This window comes from Podarcis vaucheri (assembly GCF_965113315.1).
Source record: "Podarcis vaucheri genome assembly, chromosome: 3".
In the NCBI taxonomy this organism is placed as follows: Eukaryota; Metazoa; Chordata; class Lepidosauria; order Squamata; family Lacertidae; genus Podarcis; species Podarcis vaucheri.
Genome location: NC_138761.1, coordinates 38,085,959 through 38,112,044, shown reverse-complemented (window position 1 = coordinate 38,112,044; position 26,086 = coordinate 38,085,959). Strand labels below are relative to the sequence as shown.

At 43.1% G+C, this 26,086-nt stretch overlaps 1 protein-coding gene across 7 annotated transcripts in view; it reads left to right on the top strand.

Annotated features, from left to right (window-relative positions):
* Positions 1–26,086, top strand: part of DAAM2 (dishevelled associated activator of morphogenesis 2) — a 224,822-nt gene that overhangs the window by 27,445 nt on the left and 171,291 nt on the right. The window lies entirely within an intron of this gene.

The window sequence follows — 26,086 nt, the reverse complement described above, 5'->3', positions numbered from 1 at the left end:
AGAAGGCAAGCCTGCCAGCCTGCTGGCAAAAAGCGGTGGGTTAGAGGACAGGCAGAAGTCGGTGAGAAGAAGCCTTTTTGTTTCTATTTTTGCACGGAATAGGGAGATTATTAACAGTGCAATGCTGTGCATGTCTATTCTGAACTCATTGGGTACATGCAACCTAAATATGACTTTCTTCCACGGGGTTTTCTTAAGGAGACTTGTCATTTATAGTTTGCATGTCGAACATTTTTTTCTTTCTGGAGGCGGCCGGAAATTGTATCGGGAAGAGGTCAATTTCTAAAATAAAAGCGAAGGGGGGTTGTTTTGAAGTGCCTGCAGATTTCTGAGTCGCAATCGTCGCCTGTAATTGAAATGGGCAGGAGCGAAGGCGCTGGGCAGCGTCCCTGGGTACAGTTCCCGCGTGGGTCGGGTAGAGGGCGCTGCTGCGACGCCTGGCGATAATCCGCCGTAAAACAGCCAAGGAAGTTGGTAAAACTCAGTTAAGTGAATAATTCAGTGGTGATAAGCTGGTAGAAAGGGAGTGGTGATTCATCAGGGCAGCGAGCACCGCAGTGCAGCATCGGGGAAGCAAATCCATTCATGATTTTGAGTAGACGAGTAGAGTTAGTCACGTGACGTGTTTTAAGAATGAAGCTTTGGCCAATCGGAATTAAGAACATAGTATTAGGAATTCTTGACACACCTTCCTGAAGGTTCATCCCTCTGGTGCCCATAGGTACTACGGAGGGATATGCAGAGCAGCTTAAAACTTTGTGTACTGTTTTGTTGTTGGCAGTGCAGTGATGCATCTGGCTGGATCCTGGTTAAGGAACAGAGTTGTGGATCTTCCTAAATACACATACATTGAAAGTAGCTGCACTAATTTATTAACACAAAGTTAATAGTCATATTTTTATTAGGACCAGCTAAATGTCTTAAAGTTATGAGTAATCTGCCAGGTCCCCCAAACTCTTCTGTCTGAATGTTATGCAAAGAAAACAAAATGGGGAGGAGGGGAGAGAACCCCCCCCCAAATGGTGCTTTTTTTACCTGTTTTTGGGGTGGGTGTGTTAGCATCCAACCTTAAGAAGAGCTCAGAGGCAATTAAAAACACTTGCTTGTTACTTTGTGACATTTTACTTCTAGTAAAGGGATTGTCCTCCTGTTACTTTTGGACATTGGGATGGTTCAATAAACGTTTCCTCAAAGGGTGTTGAGCTATGTATTCTGAACAGGAAGAGAAGCATGACAGAATGTGATGTTGTCAGACATATGGTCCATTTTGACTGGCTTTGTCAAACTGGATAGCAGTGGTTCTTGAGTTGATTTCTAATGCAGATGTGTGAGATTTCTTAACACATGGACCTGTGTTCCTGCCCCGTAACTGTGTACCCACTATGGTCAAGTGCAGATGGCAGTGAACTTGAAGGGAAAGAAACCTCACATTCATTTTCTTTGCTTTTTTGCTCATGTTGTAATGTTCACTGCCCTTGCTTTTCCTCACTTTTGCATTATGCATAGTAATGCTCATTATTTTGACCCTAGCTCCTAAAGTTGTACTTACTTGTGCATCCCATTGAAGACTCAGACAAAATGAACCTTTGAGATCTGTTCCTGTGGTGTTGATACTGTTGTTTTGCTGGCGGGACAGAAGGACAGCCTGAGTGACAGATTTTTTTTAAAAAAATACAAGGTCACCCAGCAGTTGATTGTATCTTTAGGATATATCTGAGACTGGCTGAGCTAGGCCATTATAAATGTATTATTCCCCCCTCCCCTTTTTTGGGCTAAACCCTGTAAATTTAAAGTTACAAAGCTGGGACACAATTTACTGATTTACTGCTGACAACACGAGCTGGTTGCGTCTAATTCTTGGAAAAGCTGATGAAAACATGTTATGAAATCTGCTCATTCAGATCCTTGACATTTACAATTCATTGAGATTCCCCACGCCCACCCTCAGCTCGCGCTTATGGGTACTGACTGGTTTATTTATGTACATAAGAGTTGTGTGTGGGAAATTTAAGAAGATGCATGTGTTTTCAGACGTACCCAGTCTTCTTAGAGGTATATCAGGGTCATGTTTTTTCTTCATCTTTATTTCATACTTGTGTCTTAAAGACAGAGGAGGGAAAATATTGTTGAAAATTGAGAGAGCAGTTTTGGAATCCTAAGAAGTTGATTAGGCTTGTAAGGGAGAGAAGATGTACTCTCGCTTCTGTCAGGTTTTTCAGTTGATCCATAACACTTTCCATAACACTTTCCTCAAGCTGGGATTCTTCTTGTATAGATTGGTTGTATTCACTCTGGTATGGAAGCATCATTTTTGGGGGTCGAATTTTGTCATGTGGATCTGTAAAGGGGAAAAAAAGTGCAGATAGTTTTAGGTTCTAGGAGGGTATAACTACTGTGACCAAGGAAGTGACAATACTATCCCTTCCTTTCTGATGGTCACCAAGTGTTCCTTCCAGGAATGAAGATGGTTTGGGCAGCTTTCAGTTGCATGGGAAATGTAGTTTGTATCACAGGGCATAACATTACTTCACCAAATATCTTATTGACTGGGGTGTGAAGCAAGACCTTTTCTGTAGTGGCCCCCTGGTGATGGAATTCCTTTTCTCAAGGGGCCCAATTGACTCCTTTGCTATTTGGACAGGCTGTTAAGACATTCACCCTCCCCCCCCCCAAAAAAATGTTTCTGTCCTATTTTGCAAAGTATTGTTTTTGCTCTCACTTTATTTTCTGTTCGAGCGTACATTACCAATTGTTTCAGTTTATGCAGTGAGCCACAGAAAAAGGTTGGATAAAAATATTTGAAATATTTTGAAATAAAATATTGAAATAAAATAGGGGATGAATATTCCCCAGATACCTGCTCCCCCACCCTCTTCCGCTGCATGGCAGGCTGGGTGGGAGCAATGAGCACCTATCAAATCCTGACTAGGGAGAAGGCTTGTATCTCCCTTAACAGCAATTCCGTTTTGGAGATCTATGGCTTTTATTGAGTACACCAGACTTTTTCAACCTGATGCCCTTCTGATATTTGGAACTGCAGTTCCCAACAGAAACTGTTGGGACTAGGTTGGGTCTGCTGGGAGCTGTAGTGCAGAACATTTGGCAAGCCTTAGGTTGGCAAAGGCCAGGCTACACCAACCTCCTTTCAGGGACAACTGAAGGTGGCGTCAAAAGGGGGGGGGGTACTTGTTTGGCATATTCACTAATATTAAAAATAAATAAATCAATGAATGAGCAAGTGCTGGAAAACCTTGCTCGAACTGTTTAGTACAAACATGACACCGCTTTCTGCCTTGGATTGATTTAAAAAATATATAATTTCTTGGCTTCTGACATTTTTTCCCCCCTGGGTGGTGCACTGCATTTCTGTGGACACATGACCCCAAAGTCTCCGAAGCCTTTGAGTGAATTTGCCTCCTCCTGACCGTGGTCTTAGCAACCCGACTGCCCCTCCGCTGCAGGGTATCCACAACAACTTGTTTCTTGACAGGATGCCCTGCTAAAATGACCTACTTTTTGCACCCTGCCACCTGTTTTCTGCACTCACATGCTGCTCATTCTGGTATGTGTGCATAATTGCAATCCGGTCCTTTTAAATGCTGTTTTATGCTTAGCAAGTGCAGTGACTGAAATCTTCTGTTCATGGAATGGCTGCGTTCCGGGCAGAGTAATAGAGAGGGAAGGGCAATAGCTCAGTGGCAGAGCGTCAGTGTTGCATGCAGGGGGTCCCAGGTTCAATCCTCAGCTTCTCCAGGTAGGGGTGGGAGAAAACCTGACCTGGAAATCATAGAGAGCTGCTGCCAGTCAGTGTTGACAATACTGTGCCAAATGGATCAATGGTCTGACTTTGTATAAGGCAGCTTCCTCTGTTCCTATTTCAGCTCTTTTGTATTAGAGCATCCTGTATCTCCCCACCCTTCTTTTTTGCAATTTGCCTGTTGATACTACAATAACAGATACTTTACTGCTTATTACTATAGTAACAAATGCTATCCAGCTTGTAGTCTGTAAAGGCAGAGCAATAGAAAGTTTCTGCTGGATACTCCTGGTAAGTACTCCTGAAGTACCATTTTAACAGACAATTTTATATGCCACCCTACAGTACCATGACTCCCAGGGCAGCATATAATTTTAAAAAACGGAGACGTTAAAATCATAAAAACAAGACACCAGAAGAGTCACGGAAGCAAAACCACTAAAACCCAGCATGTCTAAAACCAGCTATAAAGCACATTTGAATGTCTGGTCACATTTCTTTGCCTGGTGCTGTGAAAGGACATATTTGAGGTGCTGGGACTGGAAAGGCCCTCATTTCTCATGGTCACCACTTGCCTCATTTTGGAGGGTGGAGGGACGTGGCGGAGGCTTTGAATTTACTGAGTTTATTTAAACCACTTTTACCCTGCTCCTTCAGTCAAAAGGTTTCCCAGAGTGACTTAAATAAGATCAATACATGTGTGTATTTGTGTATGTGTGTGTGTTGGAATTCCTGTCTTCAGGTTTATAATCTATATGGTCCAATGCAAAAGGCGGGGGAAGGAATGAGGTGAGAAGAGGAAAACAAGCCAACTGGGTATTAGGTCTTAAAGTCACATAGTACGTCTATCAGGGATGGGAAACGTTTTTCAGCCAGAGGACACCTTCCAAAGGCTACATACAAGTAGTGGGCAGTGACAGAGGTGCCAGGAGGGTGGAAGATGTGACTTTTTACCTTCGTTCTGTAGGCTACAGCTTCTTGTGGGAGAATTCTGTCTGTTTTGTGTTGCTGGCATTTGACACTGGCATTCTCGAAAATGCTCCCTTCATGCTTGTACGTCTCATGTGACCACAGCTGAACTCCTTTAATAATACTTCATTTTCATAGGATGGTTTAGACAATGCTCTGAACTTGGACACTACTGGGAAGACCACCCTCTTCCTTGAAGTGTGTGTCTGCTGTTCAGTTAAAGCCAAAATGGCACATTTAGCAGTATAATAATGTGCTCTGGAACTTTAGAGTGTATGTGAGGGATTACATCTTTAAACTAGTGCTGGGGCTTTTTTCACCCAAGGGCCACCTTCCATCATGAACAACCTTCTGGGGCTCTGAGTGAGTGGTGTTTGTATCCATGGGCAAAGGAGCGTGAAGCAGTGGATGTGACTTTGTATAGTAGGCTACAAAGGCAGACAACCACTCCTACACTTGCCCTTGCATTCAGTCACAGTTCAAAAAGAAATTCCAGCCAGGCAACAGCACTCAAAAAGGATAAGGAGGAGGGATAGTGAGGGGTATGGCCAAGTGAGAGGGGTGTGGCCTGAGGGAGTCCCAAGGACCAGATAAAGAAGCTTTGAGAGCCACATTTGACTTCTGGGCCTGGGTTTTTCAGTCCTGCTGTAAATACTCCCCAGAAGCCAAAATCCCTTGCTCATGGAAAGCGGACAAGTCAGTGGGAAGTGTTCTGCAGAGATCATACCAGGGCGGAGAAGATCAGCATCCATATTCTAGCATGCCACTTTGCTGTTTGGAAGAAGAAGAGGAGTTTGGATTTGATATCCCACTTTATCACTACCCGAAGGAGTCTCAAAGCGGCTAACATTCTCCTTTCCCTTCCTCCCCCACAACAAACACTCTGTGAGGTGAGTGGGGCTTAGAGACTTCAGAGAAGTGTGACTAGCCCAAGGTCACCCAGCAGCTGCATGTGGAGGAGCGGGGAAGCGAACCCGGTTCACCAGATTACGAGTCTACTGCTCTTAACCACTACACCACACTGGCTCTAGTGTCTAGACACTAGCCCAGGACCTAGAAGTATGTTTTGTTCCCCAGCTGGTTTCACCAGCCCTCAATCAGTTGCTGGTGAGTTCTCTTAATTTCTTAAATATCTGTTTCTTCTTCAGGTTTCCCCCTTACTTCTTGGAACCGACTGTGTTAAGATCCTTGAGCCAGATGGTTGTTTCTAAAATAGCTTGGCATAGTCTTGAAACAGGTTTTATTTGCTGTGTCTGTTTTTATAGGATTGGCTCAACAGCCTTAATCTTTTGCTCAAAGAATATTTTAAGAATGCAAATGGGAGTTTGCGTTGCCAGGGTTTTTAACTGTTTCCTTTTTTAAAAAAAAACCCCACACTCCAAACACAACAAAGTGTTACAAATGACCATAATTTATTTATTTAGTTCTGCTGATGAAAAGATTGAAATGATGGTCTACTTCTTTTTCAAACCACATTTAGCTAGCAAACCATCTTAGGGATAAATGTGAAGGTTGGTGTTGTGTCTCCTACAGTTCTACAATCCAGCATCCACCTCCGTTCTCACAGTATATGTCTCAATATCTTCCCAAGTCCCCAAATGAATGAGACTTGCAGCATGCGAGACATTTTTTAAAGCCATATATTTGTATGGTGGTAGTGCAGCTGCTGTGAACTGGTAATGGGTCCCAAGCCACTCATTGAAGGCCAGTGATCTGACTGATCCTGAAGTTGGCGTTCATATCCTGAGCGTAGCCCAATTAAAAACAATAACAACAAACTTGTTCTTGACAAGTGCAGGCCATGTCTGTTCCAGAGGAAGTGTGAGATTCCCCCACCTCTGTCGTCTTACCCAACCCTACTCATCCTTCTAGGATTCTTGTACTCCATCGAGAGCAGCTCTATTCATGAACTTCAAAAAGATCCGAACTTCTTTGGCCGCTCATTAGGAGGAGCGGTTTTGACATTTTTTTTTAGCTCAGACATACCTTCCTGTCTTGATGGCCTGCATATTATTATTTAAGGTGGCTCTAGCAGAACTGCTGACTTGTAAAGAGGCGCTTATAGGAAATGAAATGGATGCCAGAGCCATTCTTCTTGAACTCAGCGTTTCCCCACTTCCTGGCCTTTCCCTCCGGGGTCTCGTATTTGGTCTTTGGCAGGTTTGAGATGTGTAGGTGGTTGAAAGGTTGTCCAATCGCAGGATGATCTTGCCTGCTATAATTGCTGGTGCCTAATGCAATATCCATGCAGAGGAAGGTGGGCTAAGGACAGGCTGGAAGAAACCACCTCTGGCTTTTATGGTTTTGTCTCATTGGTGTCGTTTGCATGGCTCAAACGTGGCATTTTGTGGCTTCACAAATATACAATGTGGGTGCCATGTAGCAAAATTTGGCGGGGCGTGTTGAAGACGTCTGCAGCTCTGTGGCCAGTAATGTTACCTAGATTTGGCTACTATGCAGTGCGATTGTATGGCTCTGTTTATTTTGAAATCTGCTGAAATAACTGTAACTTCAGCTCTTGGAGCAGAATTTTTCCAGCAGTTGATGAAGCTGGAGGGCTCCCCAAATGGAAATGCTCTTGTGTTATCATTTTCAGTTAATTAAGAAAATAAACGGCTGAATCCTGATAGAGGTAGTTTTACAAATTCTGTGTATATTGCTTCAACTCTGTGCTGGCTGCCCTTTCCTTTGAGAGAATCAGTTGCCAGAGTCCTGAAGCAGAACTGAGGGAGAGAGAGAGAGAGCGCGCGCACGAAAGAAAGAGAAATACTGTAACTCATTTCTCTTCTAGGTTTATCAAGCGTGTGTTTGACTAAAGCTTTAAAAAGTGCCCAGAGAGCATGAACTGGAAACTCTTAACCTCTGAGTGAGTTTTTGATGGAAACATTTTAAAGGATCAATTTTATCTGCTGGTACGGAAGCAAAACATTTTTGTAGCAACCCGATAATGCCAGTAAAATGACTTTGGATTGGATTGGCTGTGCCAAATTTTCGTTACAAGTAGAAAATGATATAGTTCCCTTTGTAAAGGAAAGGCAAATAAGAAATGGGATCAGGGCATTTTTCTTGGTACTCAAATGTATGTCTCTTTTGTGCTCAGTTTATCTGAAGCTGCCACCACCTTAAAAGGTTTTAGATGCATAACTGCTAATGAATTAAAATCCTAACTTGTTCCTGTTAGTATGTATTGGAAAGGTGGGAAAAATCTCTTGCTTCTGATTTGAAGTAGTGCTGTTCCTTATCTACATTGAACACACTCTGTCTCCAATTAACTGAACATACTTTTTAGTATGATGTTCTTTTAGGGAAGCTTCCCAGCTTCCCAAGTGTGCTTAAGATGTGTGCCAGCACTGGATTTTTGGTCCTAATATATCCTATCACGTGGATGCCAGCCAATACATAATTCCAAGCCAGCAACTATCTCCATGATTGTGTTTGTATTTCCTCCAGTGGCCGCAAATTCAGAGGTGTCTGCCAGGTTGCTGTGACCTATGACATGGTTTATACTGATCTTTATCTGTAAGGTACCCTGCCCTCCTGCCCTGGCCATTTGGAGCATTTACCATTGCAAAAGCCAGACCAAAAATGGTGATAGAACCCCCTTTTCCTCTTAAATCTCTACATTTCTGCACCTGTTTCATTTATAAACGGAGTTGTGAGACTCAGCAAATGGTCTTATCACTCCCATAATACTGTTTGATGCTGGCTGGACAAATAAGGCTAGGGCTAAAAATATGTTTGTGCAGTATTGGAGAGAAATTTGAAGCAGTGCCCAGGTGATCCCTTGTTTCAGCACAAGCATCTCTGCTTGCCTGATCAAACAATATCCCCACTCCTCCCCCTGTACTCTTCTGGGGGTTCTCCTGACTCTCCCCTTCAGAGCCAATGTGGGTGGTGAACGGAAGGGACACAAAGGGGAGGAGATAGGGTTAAAGACACCATGCACTAGCAGAAGCACATGTGCTGTGGAATAGCTGTTGATCTGACCCTTTGCATGGACATACATGGATGTGATGATGCATGGAACAGTGTTCTTTAGGACCATGGACAAATGATACATGTGGAAATTCACTGTACAGATGTGGTTCACTGACCATGTTCATGGAATAAAAAAAAAATTAAAAAATTGTCCAGTAGCACCTTAGAGACCAACTAAGTTTGTTCTGGGTATAAACTTTCATGTGCATGCACACTTCTTCAGATACCGTAAGCTTATACCCAGAACAAACTTAGTTGGTCTCTAAGGTGCTAGTGAACAATTTTAAATTTTTATTTATTTATTTCGACTGCGACAGACCAACACGGCTGCCTACCTGAATCCATATTCATGGAAGACAATCTTGCTCGGCTACGAGCGATTGCCAAAGAGAAGAAACTGAGCCCTTATCTGAGAATTGTGATTTGTTGTGCTGCAGCGTGATCTGGGGTAGATCTGTAGGTCAGTGTTGCTGGCTCTCTCAATCCCTTGCTGATGGTTGTGGAGATGTTGTGTGATGTGGTACAGATCACAATCCTCTGTTTGAGATCAGGATGGACATGGGACTTAGATATGATGCACTGTATACAGTTTTGTGTTTTCATGTGTGTATGTTTAAAAGATAGCAACACACATCCCACCCCCCTCATTGTGCTTGATTCATTTCAACACACTGGGATTTCTCTGAACCATGCTTTATTATTTATTTATTTATGAATTTAGATACTGCTTAATGCTGGAATAGGCCTCTGAACAGTTTACAAGTGTAAAAACCAATTACACATTAAAATCGAAGCATCCACCATTAGAATATGCAGTAAAACAATCTCAATAAAATAACGCAATGATTAAAATAGGAAAATCTTGGTAAGAGATTTAGGAAATGCCCATATGAAACAGCTGTGTCCTCAGAAGCCTCCGGAATGCCAATACTGATGAGGTCTCTCATATTTCCGCGGGGAGTACGTTCCGTAACATGGTACCACCAATGAAGGTCTGTGTCAGTGCTGCCACAAAGCTGATAAAATGGTACCTCGGGTTACAAACGCCTCGGGTTACAAACGCTTCGGGTTACAAACACTTCAGGTTACAAACTTTGCTAACCCAGAAGTAGTACCTTGGGTTGAGAACTTTGCCCCAGGATGAGAACGGAAATTGCACGCTGGCGGCACGGCGGCAGCAGGAGGCCCCATTAGCGAAAGCGCGCCTCAGCTTAAGAACGGACCTCCGAAACAAATTAAGTTTGTAACCCAAGGTACCACTGTACTCAGTAAGCCACGGCACAATTAACTGGATTCCGTTTCTTAATCTTAATGCCTTTACAGAATTGCATAGTTTAAAAATTCCCAGAAGTGTGTTGGTAGGCGAGCGCTTCTAATAATTCTTCAGGGGGTAATGTAAAACTTTTTGGAGGCTCACAGGTCTATGTTTGATGTTTTTCTAGTGATTTTTCCCGTAACACCAAGAAAGAATTTGCAGTCAAACCTAAGTAAGGAACCCTTTGCAATTTTAATTTCTTGAGTGGGAATGTGTCTAGTGAGGGTCTGAACGAATGACATCTCAATTGATTTCTTTTTGTGGATAGGAGTTACTCAGCAGTCTACTGACTGCCTTGTTACTCTCAGCAGGCAGAGAAAAGCTTTGCCCAGAGTACTGCCAAGAATAGATGTGCCTTCATTCAAAAGTGAATATGGCTGCCATGGGGGAAGAGAATTGCACAGTTTCTTTTCTTGGAGCTGGGAAATAACTGTAACTCGTTACAGTTTGTTTCTGTCTCATTGAGGGCTGATCAGATACGACACTTTTTCACCCTCTCGAAAGGCAAGAAAGTGAAGACAGATTCCTAGAGGATAAGGCTTATTGATGGCTACTAACCACAGTGGCTATGTTCTATCTCCTCTGTCAGAAGCAATAAGCCTCTTACTACCACTTGCTGAGAACCAGAAGTGGGGAAAGCGCAGTTGCACTCATGCCCTGCTTGTAGGCTTTCTATAGGCATCTGGTGGGTCACCCTTGTGACAGCAGAATGTTGGACTAGAGGGGTCTTTAGCCTGATCCAGTGTGGTGGTTCTTACATTCTTATAAGGGGATTAGAAGAAATGTCTCTGCTTGAAGTTGGGAAGGGAAAGGTATGTCAAGCCGATTGAGCTGTGAGTTTCATGCCAAGAGGCCAGGGGTGACTTCCCAGTTCTGCTGCTAGATATTCATCTGGGGAACTTGTTTTCTGCTGGCGTCTGTCCTGCCAAGTGCTATAAGTTTTAGAGAAAAGATGGCAACAGTTTGTTATGCTTGGAGGTTGTGTACAGTATATATCTTTTTGTTATATCCTCCACCAGTGAGATCGCGAAAGATGCAAGGGATACTCACCTTTGCAGCTGAGGTCGGATGAATGGTTCTGAATCCTTTTTGGAGTTTTCCCTTTGGCCCTGCAGCCTGAATTGTGCTGTCTCAGTGTCAAAAGCTGTCTATGGAGGGAATGTGGGATTTCGTACAAGGGTCAGGATCCAGGCAAAAGCAAGTCATGGCTTTTCTGGTATCCAGCATCCTAACTGCCAGTAAGGGCTGTAATATATCAAATATGACTGGACCAAATTATGCTCCCTGCCCAATATTTTCTATTTCTCATTGATCTTTAGAAATGCCGTTTGTCCTCTGGATGAATAGGCAACAAATGTATTTCAGGTACGCGGATGAATTTACCTCAGGCAAATCCCATGCAAAGCTTTCAAATTCACTAGAAATCTCCAAAAACACAAACCATTCAGGAGAAGGAAGGGAACAGCCTGTTAAACTAGTCAGAGGCAGATGAACTTCTGTGCATTCTCCTTCCTCTGTTTAATTTATATCTTTATTCCCATGTAGCTTTTGGCCTTTTGCCTTTTTAAGGCTCAGGGCTTTCTGTGCTTCATGCTCTGAAACTGAAGGAGTAGGGTAAACTTGAATGCCAATAAATTTAGTGAAGCTCTTCCCACCCCCAGCCCCGCTCCACCCTTTAAGCCTGACTTTGCCTGATATGATCCCTCCTTTCATTAAATTATGTGCTCACTCAGATCTGATTCTGCCAGAAGTAAAACAAAATGTCTTAAAAGATTCCCAGGCAAGTGGAAACCTTTTGCCCCATAATTTCTGTCCCATTGGGTAATACAGCATACAACAAAAGCTTGTAGGAGGAAGTTCTGTTTCTCTGTGAATTTGGATGAAGCTCAGCAAGGCTCACATTGAATCAAGTGGGGGTCAGCTCTAGAGCCCAGAGTTTGCAAACATGCTCCAAAATCTGAAAACATGTTGAAGGAATGGCAGTGATATCTTGCATGAACTACAAATTTATTTTGCCCTTCAGAGCAGCTACCAGTTGGGTATGTTCTTATGATGTGAACATAGTCATGGACAAATACAGTGGTACCTCGGGTTATAAACGCTTCAGGTTACAAATACTTTGGGTTACAAACTCCGTTAACCCAGAAGTAGTACCTCGGATTGCAAACTTTGCCCCAGAATGAAAACAGAAATTGCTTGGCGTGGCGGCAACGGGAGGCCACATTAGCAAAAGTGCACCTCAGGTTAAGAATGGTTTCGGGTTAAAAATGGACCTCCGGAACAAATTAAGTTCGTAACCCGAGGTACCACTGTATGACAATTTCAGTTACTCCAAGTTTCTCATTTTTCCAATCTTAATCTCTGTTCTTTACATTTCTACATCAGTTTGCATTAAAAAAAAGGTTCTCAAATTAATTTGCTTTAGTGAGGATTTCTCCTAACATGCATATTTTAGTGTGCAATTTTGCCCAATGTATGCATATGTGCATTTACAAAAAGGAAATGCAAGAAAGCAAAGTGGCTGTCCAACGAGGCCTTACAAATAGCAGGGGAGAGAAGGCAAGCAAAATGCGAGGGAGATAGTAAAAGATACAGGAAATTGAATGCAGATTTCCAAAAAATAGCAAGGAGAGACAAGAAGGCCTTCTTAAACGAGCAATGCAAAGAAATAGAGAAAAACAATAGAATAGAAAAAAAACAGAGATCTGTTCAAGAAAATTGGAGATATGAAAGGAACATTTCATACAAAGATTACCATAATAAAAGACAAAAGTGGAAAGGACCTAACAGAAGCAGAAGACATCAAGAAGAAGTGGCAAGAATACACAGAGGAATTATACCAGAAAGAAATGGATGTCTCGTACACTCCAGGTAGTGTGGTTGCTGACCTTGAGCCAGACATCCTGGAGAGTGAAGTCAAATGGGCCTTAGAAAGCACTTCCACAAGGCCAGTGGAAGTGATGATTAAATAGCTGAGCTATTTAAAATTTTAAACGATGATGCTGTCAAGGTGCTACACTCAATATGCCAGCAAATTTGGAAAACTCAGCAGTGGCCAGAGGATTGGAGAAGATCAGTCTACATCCCAATCCCAAAGAAGGGCAGTGCCAAAGAATGCTCCAACTACCGCACAATTGCACTCATTTCACACGCTAGCAAGGTTATGCTTAAAATTCTACAAGGCAGGCTTAAGCAGTATGTGGACCGAGAACTTCCAGAAGTGCAAGCTGGATTTAGAAGAGGCAGAGGAACCAGAGACCAAATTGCAAACATGCGCTGGATTATGGAGAAAGCTAGAGAGTTCCAGAAAGACATCTACTTCTGCTTCATTGACTATGCAAAAGCCTTTGACTGTGTTGACTACAGCAAACTATGGCAAGTTCTTAAAGAAATGGGAGTGCCTGATCACCTCATCTGTCTCCTGAGAAATCTCTATGTGGGACAAGAAGCTACAGTTAGAACTGGATATGGAACAACTGATTGGTTCAAAATTGGGAAAGGAGTACGGCAAGGCTGTATATTGTCTCCCTGGTTATTTAACTTATATGCAGAATTCATCATGCGAAAGGCTGGACTGGATGAATCCCAAGCCGGAATTAAGATCGCCGGAAGAGATATCAACAACCTCAGATATGCAGATGACACAACCTTGATGGCAGAAAGTGAGGAGGAATTAAAGAACCTTTTAATGAGGGTGAAAGAGGAGAGCGCAAAATATGGTCTGAAGCTCAACATCAAAAAAACGAAGATCATGGCCACTGGTCCCATCACCTCCTGGCAAATAGAAGGGGAAGAAATGGAGGCAGTGAGACATTTTACTTTTTTGGGCTCCATGATCACTGCAGATGGTGACAGCCGTCACGAAATTAAAAGACGCCTGCTCCTTGGGAGAAAGGCGATGGCAAACCTAGACAGCATCTTAAAAAGCAGAGACATCACCTTGCCAACAAAGGTCCGTATAGTTAAAGCTATGGTTTTCCCAGTAGTGATGTATAGAAGTGAGAGCTGGACTATCAAGAAGGCTGATCGCCAAAGAATTGATGCTTTTGAATTATGGTGCTGGAGGAGACTCTTGAGAGTCCCATGGACTGCAAGAAGATCAAACGCATCCATTCTTAAGGAAATCAGCCCTGAGTGCTCATTGGAAGGACAGATTGTGAAGTTGAGGCTCCAATACTTTGGCCACCTCATGAGAAGAGAAGACTCCCTGGAAAAGACCCTGATGTTGGGAAAGATGGAGGGCACAAGGAGAAGGGGATGACAGAGGACAAGATGGTTGGACAGTGTTCTCGAAGCTACAAACATGAGCCTGACCAAACTGCGGGAGGCGGTGGAAGACAGGAGTGCCTGGCGTGCTCTGGTCCATGGGGTCACAAAGAGTCGGACACGACTAAACAACAACATGCATATTTGCAAACATTTCCCCCTTTTATATCATGCATTTTTATGTATACTTTCCCTAATATGTGCATTTTGGTATACATTCCTGGGTTGGTGAACTGCATTGGAAAATTAGGAGAAGGGTGAATTTCGAAGGATAGTATTGTTTTGGTTCACATGTTACTGGGAAAAGTGTTAGAATGGCAGCCTTATATTAAAATGTGAACCAAACAGATTTCCTCAATCCCTAGTTATGGCCAACTGTGAGATCTGCATCTCTGTGGAAGAGATGCAAGGTTTTTCTTCTTCTTTAGCCCTGTCCTGAGGTTTAACACACACTTCTCTTTTTCTTATATTGCGTTAATTCTGTGATTCATAGAATCATAGAATCATAGAATCATAGAGTTGGAAGAGACCACAAGGGCCATCGAGTCCAACCCCCTGCCAAGCAGGAAACACCATCAGAGCACTCCTGACATATGGTTGTCAAGCCTCTGCTTAAAGACCTCCATTCAGACCATTATTCCCTCCAAAAGTGTTTAAAATCATTAAAAAATAAATAAATAGAAACAGGCTTTGCATCAGGCTTATGCAGACAAGCTAAGAAGACACAGCAAATGAGGAAAGGAAGAGTGGAGGCAAAGGGTTGAGGAAGAAGGTCAGTTCTTCATGGCCACAACGAAGCGGCGTACACAGTCTACAGGCATTTATATTTAGTCCAGGCCAGGTTGACTTTCTCTTGCTGATGGCCTTGCTTGAAGAGTGCTTGGTGACTCTTGTTCCTTTGGCCAATGGTTGGGGCTAGCATGTCCTTTCCTTTAGTCTGGCAGTAACAGGGCTGAATTCTACCAACAGCAAATGTTCCAGCCTATGTTTTCTTTGCCCATCTTCTCTCCTCCACCAGCACCCCATCTCCCAAAGCATCCCATTCCTCTTATTTGAGCTGAGCACAAGCCCATCTGTTCTTAACCACACGGCTGCTTTCAGCTGGGAGGGGGTTAGTTGTTCTGTCTAGACGTGATGATGGAAAAAAGCAGAGCTGATTTTCATTAACATATTGATGTTTTCAAAATGTGTTGAAGGATACAGGATAATGATTCCCCGGGCTTCCGCTGTATGAAAAGTTTTTGAGCGGCAAAACATAATTTGCAGCCTTGCATTCTGTCGACACTCAGTAGGGAGTGGGGACTTGCTTGTGGATTGATGAGGCCAATGCTCGTCTGTGTAATGAAAGCCTTAAAAAAAACCTGGAGGACTCATTAGGAAGAAGCAACAGCAGCAGCAGCAACAACAGAGAACTACATGCTCAGAATCGCTTACCATTCCTTCAGTTCTCCAAACCTTTACATTATTGCAGCATTCGCCCTCCAGGCAACATTATGCAAAAACTTGATTTAACGGGGCAGTCCCGTGATCTTATGTCAGGAAGCTTCTATGCCGTGGTCACACTGGCAAAATGGTCTCAGTTGCGTGCATACTCCCATTTAAGTATTCCTAGCAATCGATAGGGGTTCAGACAGAACTGTAAGCATGGTTGTGGGGTGTGTGTATATATATAAAAAAAGATTTAAAGAGCTAGAAGAATTCTCAGCCGTTTCCCAAAATCCAACTCCTAGGAAGTCATGAAATTTGGTAGTACAAATATATATTGACCAATCTAAATATTATAACAAGAATTGGGGAAGGGATGTTGATCAGTGGTAGAGTATCAGATTTGAATGCAAAAGGCCCCAAATTCAATACAACAGGAGTTGAGTGGCTGGGGAAACCCAGCCAGATGGGCAGGGTATTATTATTATTATTATTATTATTATTATTGACAAGGACCTACCCTGCCCCACATAAATAGAACCTCTTGGCTTTCAAACTTTACTCTCCATTTCTAAGTAAAACATGTGAAGATTGTTGCAGATATAACCACATAGAAAACTGCCATCCATCTGTGCATCTTGATGTTCATCTCATTGCCATTGGCAGTCAGATATTGTGGCCTTTGTTTTCTGGTCCAGTTAGGGTTATTTTGGGAGCTCTCTGGGCACTAGCTGCATCCTGTTCATCACTGTGGGTCTTATTTATTATTGGTCTCTCTCCCCACCCCCACCCCCAGTTTTATGTATAATTTCTCATGGGCCAGCTCTTTAAAGTGGTATAAACCCCCAGAGTTTTTCAGCCTGTTATTTTCCCTTAATTCCTACAGCGCTGACTATTAATCAGAACAACTTATGACAGTTGCTGTTACATCAGAAGACGAGCTAACATGGAATATGAGACTCTGTGGTCTTCATAAATTGAAAGAGGCAATTATCCACCCGTGTGGCTTTTCCCCAGACTAGTCCAGCATTTTCTATCTGCTGTAGAAAAGTTAACAGGACTGATGGGAAAAGCTGAGCTCAAAAATAGCTCTGCCTGTATAGTTCATTTCCCCCCTCCTTCCCCTTCTGCTCTCACACATTGCCCACATTCTTCACAGTCCTTGGGGTTCACAGTAATTGGAGAGCTGATTCTCCTATTGGAGCCCATATGAAAATGCAGCAAAGGGCTGCCTACTCAAGAGATGACCTGGAAGATGTGAGTATTTCTGCTTTTGTTGTTATGTAGTTATATCCCACTCTTCTGCCCTTAGAGCACTCAGAGCAGATTACAATTTAACATGCAGTGCAATGAATACAAGATAGTTCCTGAAACATTTTATAACCATATAATAATAACCATAAGCACCATAAGAACTACAAATAATTAGTCTAGGAATCAATATCAGAGCAACAAGGAGTTAAACATTATAATGCCTGTTCAGTTTCTGTCTAAACAGGGCTGATTCTCTTTTCCGGTGGGGGGTATTTTTGACCCATGGCAACACCACTGAGAAGGTCTTGCCTCTCATACTCACTTTCCCAGTGGTCTGACGTGAAGGCATAGAAATAAACTTCTATAAAACCACACACAAGGGTAATGATGGTGATTGGCTCTACCTCTGGTGAGTGAGTGAGTGAGGTTTCAAGTCCTACTGAAAGTGTTTTTCCTCAGTGCAATGGATTAAATACCAATGAAGAAACGGAAAAGAGAGAGGGTGAAGAAGAGAGGCAGAGGCACGATGCTTTGCATATCTTGTTTGTTTGATGAGGATGATTAGTAGTATTTGATGAGGGTGACTTGGTTTTGTTCTCCTGTAGTGTGATATGTGAAGAGGGGTATTCAACTAAGTCCTTGCATATGGAACAGCTTCTGCTTGTACAAAGGGATCTTGCCCACCCCCTGTCATCTCCGCCACCCCATGCATGACCCACAACCTGGCCAGGACTGGATATAAATGCCTATAGACTCTGTAGGCCACTTGGTTTTGGCCTTGAAGAGCTGACTTCCTTCCTCTGCTGATTTTCCCTCCACTCTTCCTTCCCTTGAGTACCCTGTTTGTAAGTGTGATGGCCGCAGGGCCTGCTTCTTATTTTCCTACATTAAATGGAGCCACTTTGGGAAAGAACAGTTACCTGAAAAGCAGGATAAAAATATAGTAAGCAGATAAATGCATTGTGCAGTCTTAGATAATCAGGATCAGTATTTTCCTGCCCCAAAATCTATGTTCCAAGTTTTGTACCATGAAGAACAACAACAACAGTGTAAATGTTATTTATGCCTGTGTGTGAAAATATTTTCTTTTAACGGCTCCCCATTGCACCTGCTGAGACTGTCGGTATTGAGTTCTTTTAATGTATTTGCTGTTTTATTGTAGCTATTTAAAAGAAAGCTATACTACGTGCCATTAGAAATAAATCTTGAGGTGGTTTACTTGATGACCCAGTTACCTGGTGGTCGGTAGGAACTAGAGTGATGGCACACTTATTTCTTGCTGAATGTATAGGAGAGACTGATTGATTAGTATCAAGAGATACTTCCTTCGATGGTGGTCTGGAGAGAGTTAGGATCCAGGACTGAAAGCTAAAGGATAACCCAGAGAACAAGAGAAGAATTGGGGCCAAGGAGCAAGGCACACTAGATTTCAGGTAAACCCTGCTATTCGAGAATGGTTTAGATGGAAAAGAAAGTCATTTACACTCTTCCAATGGCCAGTGGAGGAAGATGGAGTGAAGCCAGATGAGTGAAGCCAGATCTGGTTCATATATGAGAGACTGCCATTTTACATGACTCATCAGATGGGGCAGTAGTCAACAGTCCTTGACAGTTTGAAACAAGGCGTTCCCATCGTTATCACTTACTGTCTTAAGTCTGTGAGTTGTGGTGCTGAATGCCTTCTGAATTAGAGAGGGGAATAGCAATCTCATTTTCAGAAAAGTGTGTTGATGGCTGGTGATGAAGGCACTGCCCATCTCATTTCAAATTTATTTCAAGATGCTTGATAGGAAGTGGGCCTTTAACAAGCAGAGGCTTTGTGGCTGTGGAGTTTCCAATTCTTGATTTTAATAGATGGCCTCAATTTTATTAGAGGACTCCAAGATATAATTTATGCCAGTGCAGAAAGGAAGGAGTTATCACCAGGGGTAAGGGAGGCTGGTTTTGGTTCCAACCTAGGCAGCCAGTAGCTTAAGAACACAGGGGAGCTATCCAAGACCCACAGCGTTGCTTCAAAGCTCCATTTAATACTGTCATATACGATGAAATGTGCATAATCCCCTTCTGTTTTTATCAGAAAATGACTGGCTTGCATTATGAATTTCAAAAGTCCCAGGTTATTAATGCAGCAGAGGCAAACTGGATGAAAGCCTGCCAAAGGCAGTCTTCTTCCACAGTTAACAAATGACCTCATTGTGGTTTTGATCTGTTGGAGTTCACGAGACCACCGATTTCCAAGATTTCTCTTGGAGGATGTTCACCCCACGATTAGGCATTTATATTCCTCTCCGAGTGCCTGGCTTTTATGGTATAAGCATATTTTGGTGCCTTTCCATTGAAGAAAGTGAATCAAGAGCTGTGTTCTGGAATGGGCTACGAATGCATGCCTGTGCAATGTGCCAATATTTGTGTGAAATGGAAGTAGCTGAAGGGAGGAAATGGCTTGCAGAACTCTGGAGCTGTTGGTCCTTGATGGGCTACTGAGCCTCCCTAGATCTCATTGCACCAGGTCCTCCCCTCTGTTGCTGCTGTTGGTTGTCAGCATCTTGGTCTTGACTGCTGTGGTTTCTTAAGATACTGTGTGTGTGTGTGTGTGTGTGTGTGTGTGTGTGTGTGTGAGAGAGAGAGAGAGAGAGAGAGAGAGAGAGAAAGAAAATATGGATGGAAAATGTATTGTAACTTGTAGCCTCTGTTGCTGGTAAATTCATAGGTTGAACCTGAGATTCTAGAGCTGTGTGTGGATTGGCCCTTCACATTTAGCCCAGTGTGGACATGATGCTAAAAGCCATAGTCTGCACTATGTGACTGAAACTTGCTCATGTGTTCCCCCAGACCTCTTCTCATCTGGTGTGGCAAGAGGAGATCACAGGAAGGCTCTGCTTCCATGTTTAAACAAGACTTGGTTTGTTGACAACGTCTGACAAGGGCAAGCTGTGGTTAGTTTAAACAATGGTTTATTGAAACAAACCAAATTCAAATCACAATTTCTGATTCTGGCTTGTTTCATTATCCCATGATTTAAACTAACCACTGTACCTGGTTTGAATGTAGTGGTGGATTGTCTTTTTTAATTTTAAACCAGGAAGTGGATACTTCCAATCTCCTCCATTCAAATACTGACAAATATTTTGTTGTGCCCAGAAACATTTTGGGATGCAGAGGTTGCACACTTAATATGCAGAGGCACTCCTTTTCTGACTGGGGATTTATGAACACATGGCAAACACAGACCTGCATGTCATGTCGCAGCAGATCTAATGTGTTAAGTGTTAGAAAATACTCGGATTATATGTTTCTTCTCCCTCTCGCTCCACTCTCCCACATCACATTGAATCAGCCATTCCAATCTATTCTGAAATTTATCTGTGCAGTGGTGTCCTGGCTTAGATGTGTCAGTGTTCCCTTCAAAGCCGCCTTGAGATCTGGCTTTGCTTTGGATGCATACTGTACATGGCGTCAGTGTGAACTGGGGATGCAGAACAGAGTCTCCAGGAACGACATTCTTTCTTTTGGGCCATGTGGGGTAGCTGAGGTTTTTTGTTTCTCTGTGGGTTTTGGTTTCTTTAATACAGATAGGATGCTGTCAGCTCTGGTTCTTAAAAAACACTGATTAGTGGGTTCTTCTGCATCAGAGGAGCAATCCAGGAGTTCTGATCCTGTGTGTGCTGGGGAACGTTCAGTCCATGTGATGCAGAAATATCTCTGTGTGTGCAGATCATTTCTTTCCTAGAAAAGAACAGGATGTCTGTGAGTGTGGGGGGCTTTGGATTACAACCCAGAAGTCCATATCTGTGATCACTGAGCTCTTAAGTTGGAGTGTTTCAGCAGGCCTGATCTAAACTTCTTGTGGCTTCTAGATAAGGGACGCTTAATCCTCACCTACTTTATTTTATGGGAAATGAAATTTAGGGACCTCAGCCTCTTACACCTCTTACATCTCAGATGCTGCTGAGATATTTGGCTCAGCATTCATCTTGCATGCCACCCGGGGGGGAATCCTTAATACAGGGATGGGGAACCCCACCCCTGGGGACCAAATGTGGTGCTGCTGGCCTCTCTATCAGGCCCTTGGGACTCTTCCCAAGCCACATCCTTTGCTGACTCTATTGCCACCTCAATGTGTTTTTGCTTGGCTGGAATGGGTCTTTGTACTTTGAAATGTTACTTGCTTTCCAGGGTGGAGAGCAGAGAATGTACCGTACGTAGGAATTAGCTTGCTGTGCAAAAGTAAAATTTGCATGTGTTGCTCTGTTCACTATTGCCACTGGCATTTGTCCCTGGGAAGATTTCCCAGAAGGGAATTTGGCCCTCAGGCTGAAGCTTCCCCACCCCTGCCTTAATGCATAGGCAGGTTGATAAGGGAACAGGTCCTTCTTTTGGCTAGGAGAAGTGAATGCCCAAGACCCAGCTTGGAATCTTTGACCAGGTGTCTTAAATGGAGTGAGGTGTATGGAGACACATACACCGGTACATGCTCCTCAGGTGTGTACTCCACACACAGAAAGGAGAAGGCATCCAGGTGGTATACCAGAATATGCTGTGCTCCCATCCTGCTGCCTTGCTGTTTCCAACTGTTCTGTTTTAATGCATCCCTCCCTTACACTTCACTTCATTCTGTTTTGTTGACACTTTTCAATTATTGTTTTGGAACGCCCTGTAAACAATAGTCCCCCCAAAAAAGAAAGAACCGGAGGCTCCACTGTGATCCATACATGCCACAAAATATGGTGATAGAATCTGAGTGGACTGTACCAATTCATGTTGCTGGTTTTGGGATGCTCTCCAATGTACAAAAAATCCTGCAAGTTAAAAAATAGCACCCTGGTGAGAAAAGGATCATGCTCAGCCTGCTCCCTGCTGTGCTACTTAGCAGGGATTTTTTCTTCCTATGCTATGTTTGTTTTCCTGTGCTTGAGGGCATTAAATGTTCCAAGGTGGCAAAATATAGTCTCCCATCCACATCCTGAAGCCATACAAATCCATTTTACTTCCTCTGGACTTCACTAAGTGTGTAGACCAGGCTTCTGCCCTCTTGACATGAAATATATGAGAGACGGTTACAGAATCTCAGCACTGAGGGGAAAATCACACTGTAGATGCTCAGATGCAGTCTACTCGACTGCCTCATATGCCATGGAATTTGACCTAGATTTCTAAGATGGTGCCCTGGCTCCCATGAAGCTTTGTTCTTTAGTGCCACGTACACATAATTGAGGTGTGTCTTTTATCCTGATGAGACCAAGCAGGTCAGAATGGAAGGGTGGGGAGGACAAAGGTCACTTAAGCCCATTGGATGCTTTAAGGATGATGGGAGAAGGATCCTTAAGAAGCAAAATGCTTCTGAAGATACAGGCTGATCCAGTAGAATCCTAGCAGGGTTTGATGAAATCTACTGATTCCTTTTTATTAGGCCCGAATATGTGCTTAGATAAAAGCATGTCCCTCTCCCAGCAACTGGTGGGGCCACTCCAGGGAGCCCAGCTGTAAACTTTGAGGACATCACCTAGAGGTTTATTGGTCCTAGCCAACAGCTCAGATTCCTAAGTAGTTCTGTCATTCTTTTTTAAATGGTGGCTTAAGGGGGGAAATGTTATTTCTCTTGCTGAAATGTCTACATTTCAGTCTGTCTGATTACTGTGAAATGTATCATTTTCTGTTGAGTCTTATGCTGTGGTTAGCACCTACATACAAGGTTGTTGCTTGGATGCCAGAGTCAAAGGTGAACATCCAAAAGCAGTGACCAGTCCTTCTCTGCTTTTACATTTCCTTTTGCTCCCTATGTCATGTGAAAGGCTAAATAAAGAAAAAATACATGCTAAACACGCACTGCATTGCATTAGTTTTCCAAAAGTGACCTTTACATCATGTGAAAGCTCAAATACAATGCAGAAATTAATGGGGGGAATGGAGGAATGGAGTAAACTGCCATGTGAATGCAGCCTACGTCCCATAACATGAAAGTTCGCTGAGAAATGCATCCCATATCTGAGCAGCAAAAGACTCTGGGGTTCCTGCATTTACCCAGGGCTAAGGTTCCTTTGAGTGGAGGTCAGCAGAGACTGTGGTGTCTTTAGGATATATGGTGTTATTTACACATATGTGCAACTTGAGCATAGGATGGAGGGACTCACAGCATTGGCATTCCCATACATTTTGCTTTTCCTTGGGTTTCCAGGGGAGCCCCATAGTCCAGCACAGAGCAAAACATGTCTCTGTGTTTCCAGTTTGCAGCCTGCTTTCATCTCACTCACACATAACTCCAGCTAGCATTCTTCTCCCTGCGGAAGGCCCACCCATTGATTTCTATGGCAACCTCTTTGGACTCATAAATCGTGGTACAGTGATTCTCTTCATCTAGCGGTTTTTTCGTCTTGCGAAGCAAGCCCATTGACGGATTAGTGGATTAGCGCTATTAGCGGCTTTTAGCGGCTTTTAGCAGCTTATCTGCTGATCGGATCAGCTGATAAGCGGCTTAGAAAAAAGGGGGGGGAGGAAAAAAAACCCAGCAGGAACTCGCAAGACATTGTCGTCTTGCGAAGCAAGCCCATAGGAGATTTGTTTTGCGAAGCACCTCCAAAACGGAAAACTCTTTCGGCTAGCGAGTTTTCCGTCTTGCGAGGCATTCGTCTTGCGGGGCACCACTGTACTTAACTAGCCAGCCAAAGCCATTACCTTGACAAAGGAATTGGTTTGGCAAGCTTTCCCTTGTTGTACTTTCTACCCTCACAGATACGGGATCACAGGTTCTGGAAGGGGACTCCATCCAGACTGACACCCTCCCCCAAGCTCATAGCCATATTTTCAGCAGATTGTTGCTTTCTCATATTGTTTGTGCTATTTCTATAAACCACATGTTATGTTTTTTAGATATGCACATCAGATGAAGACTGCTTGTTGTTCAATGGAGACTTGTGGCACACCTGGTCTCTGTGTGATAAAGTGAAACACACTATGCTGGGGAGAATTATAGCTGGGTCCGGGTGCTTTACAGCTGTTGCTGGGGGTTTTCAATCCGTGTTGCTCCAACTCCATAATAATAATAATAATAATAATAATAATAATAATAATAATAGTTTATTATTTGTACCCTGCCCATCTTGCTGGGGTTCCCCAGCCACTCTGGGCAGCTTCCAACAAAGATTAAAAATACATTAAAATATCAGACATTAAAAACTTTCCTAAACAGGGCTTCCCTAAACAATAGGTTTACATAGATCTGTGGATGGGGAGAGGGCAAAGCTGTCGCCTGCACATTCAAAACCGTGAAGCTTTCATTGTGACAATAATTTGATGCTCCAAACCAGAGTAGTAGTAGTAGTAGTAGTAGTAGTTGTGTTTGTGTTGTTGTATCAGTTCTATATGCTTTCTTCTTTAGTCAGTTTTTATAAAGTGAAGTCATGCAAATGCATATATTTAAATGCCTGGCTGGATGAGCAATTCAGTTTGACTTTATATGGTTACAAAGAACAGAGTTTGCCCTGCTTTTAATAATGGAGAAACTGTAAGCTCCCCATTCTCTAGCAGTGCCCTGTTTTCCTCATTGAGCAGCTTTATTACTCTGGGTAATCCAGAACATTTCTTGCGGGGCTGCATTTCCTTGTTATTTGTACCGCCAAGTACAGTGTTCTTACCTGTGGTTTCTTTAACCCCTCTCTGTTTTCCATTTGTATTTTCCTTCATTTATTTCTGTGGTTAGACCTGGCATTGCTGCATGTCTGGGGGCAATTGAAACAGAGATCCTTGCAAAGCCAGTACCAGAGAGAGGAGCCAAGCTAGAGGTATAGCTTGAGTAACGCAGGCACTGCCAGAGCCAGGAAAGGGCCAGTGGCTCCTTTTATTTCTTCAAAGAGCCCAGTACCAGAAATATTCTTTTATTTACCCAAGATAATACTGCTATCACACATAGGCTGCTTCCTAGCAGGCGTATATTGTGGGACCAGTGCACCTCATAAATGCCCTCCCTGATAGATCACATGCATTGTGTGCTGTGAGCTGCCTGCATGGGTGGAATATTTTCCAGTTATGGTGACCTTCTTGTAAACAGATGCTCTCCTGCCTTGTTGAATTCTCCCAATTCACTTGTTCCTTCATACTGCAACTGCAAGTAGCACCATGGTATTGTCGTGGATATATGTTGGGGTTTCTACGACCGTCAGAAATGTATTTGTTTTGGGTTTAGAAGCATAGAATTGTAGTCTTGGAAGGGGACTTTGAGAGTCAAATCCCCTGCAATGATCTCAACTAGATCATACATGGCAGATGGCCATCCAACCTCTGCTAAAAAAAAAACCCAAGGAAGGAGAGTCCACCACTTCTCGTGGAAGTCTGTTTAGATGCTCCACTGTTGCAGCTGAAGTTACTGGGCTTTGCATCCACCTCCTTCTATAATTTGGGAGTTCCTTCAATAAGTCAACTTCTTCTTCTGGCTTGCTGATGCTGCAGCCTTGAACTAGTAGTTCATGAGGCAACCTGAAAGCACAGAAGCTTCTCTGTGGCTTTGTTTCACATAGTCATGGTGGGAAGCTCCAATCACTTTAAGCAGCCCTAATGATTTCCCAGTTTCCTAGGCCAAAGAAAAGGGTGAGGCATTCAGTCAACAAGACTGCAGAAGTTGACATGGGAAGCAGTGAGTGTAGCTTCTGATCTAAACTGCATCAATGTGGAAATGGACACTGTGTGACATACAGGTTTCACCTTTGAGAATAGTTCACGTGTTTGCAGCACAGAGTTGATTTAAAAATTAGTATTGTAAGGAAATCCTCCTTTAAAAAATCCTTGTGGGAACCTTGTTGTTGTTAAATAATGCATAAATAGGAAGTCTTCATTTTTCTTTCTTAACTGTTCTAATGCAAATACCCAGTTCTCAGGGGAAGGGAAGTGGCTCACAAGAGCACACACTCTTGTCTTTTAGGAACTAGTTTCAGTGGTAAATAGATATACCACATTTTCCTGAAGCTGGATGCCTTCCACTCCTTGTGTTTCAGAGCCAGATTCCTGGAGATGAGGGTTTCATTTGGTGCAAGTTGTGACCACGTTATTTTTAATGCTAATATTGCAACATACCACCATAGTGGTTGTGAAGGCTACTAATCTGCTCCTAGCCAACATGGATTTGCTTTTGT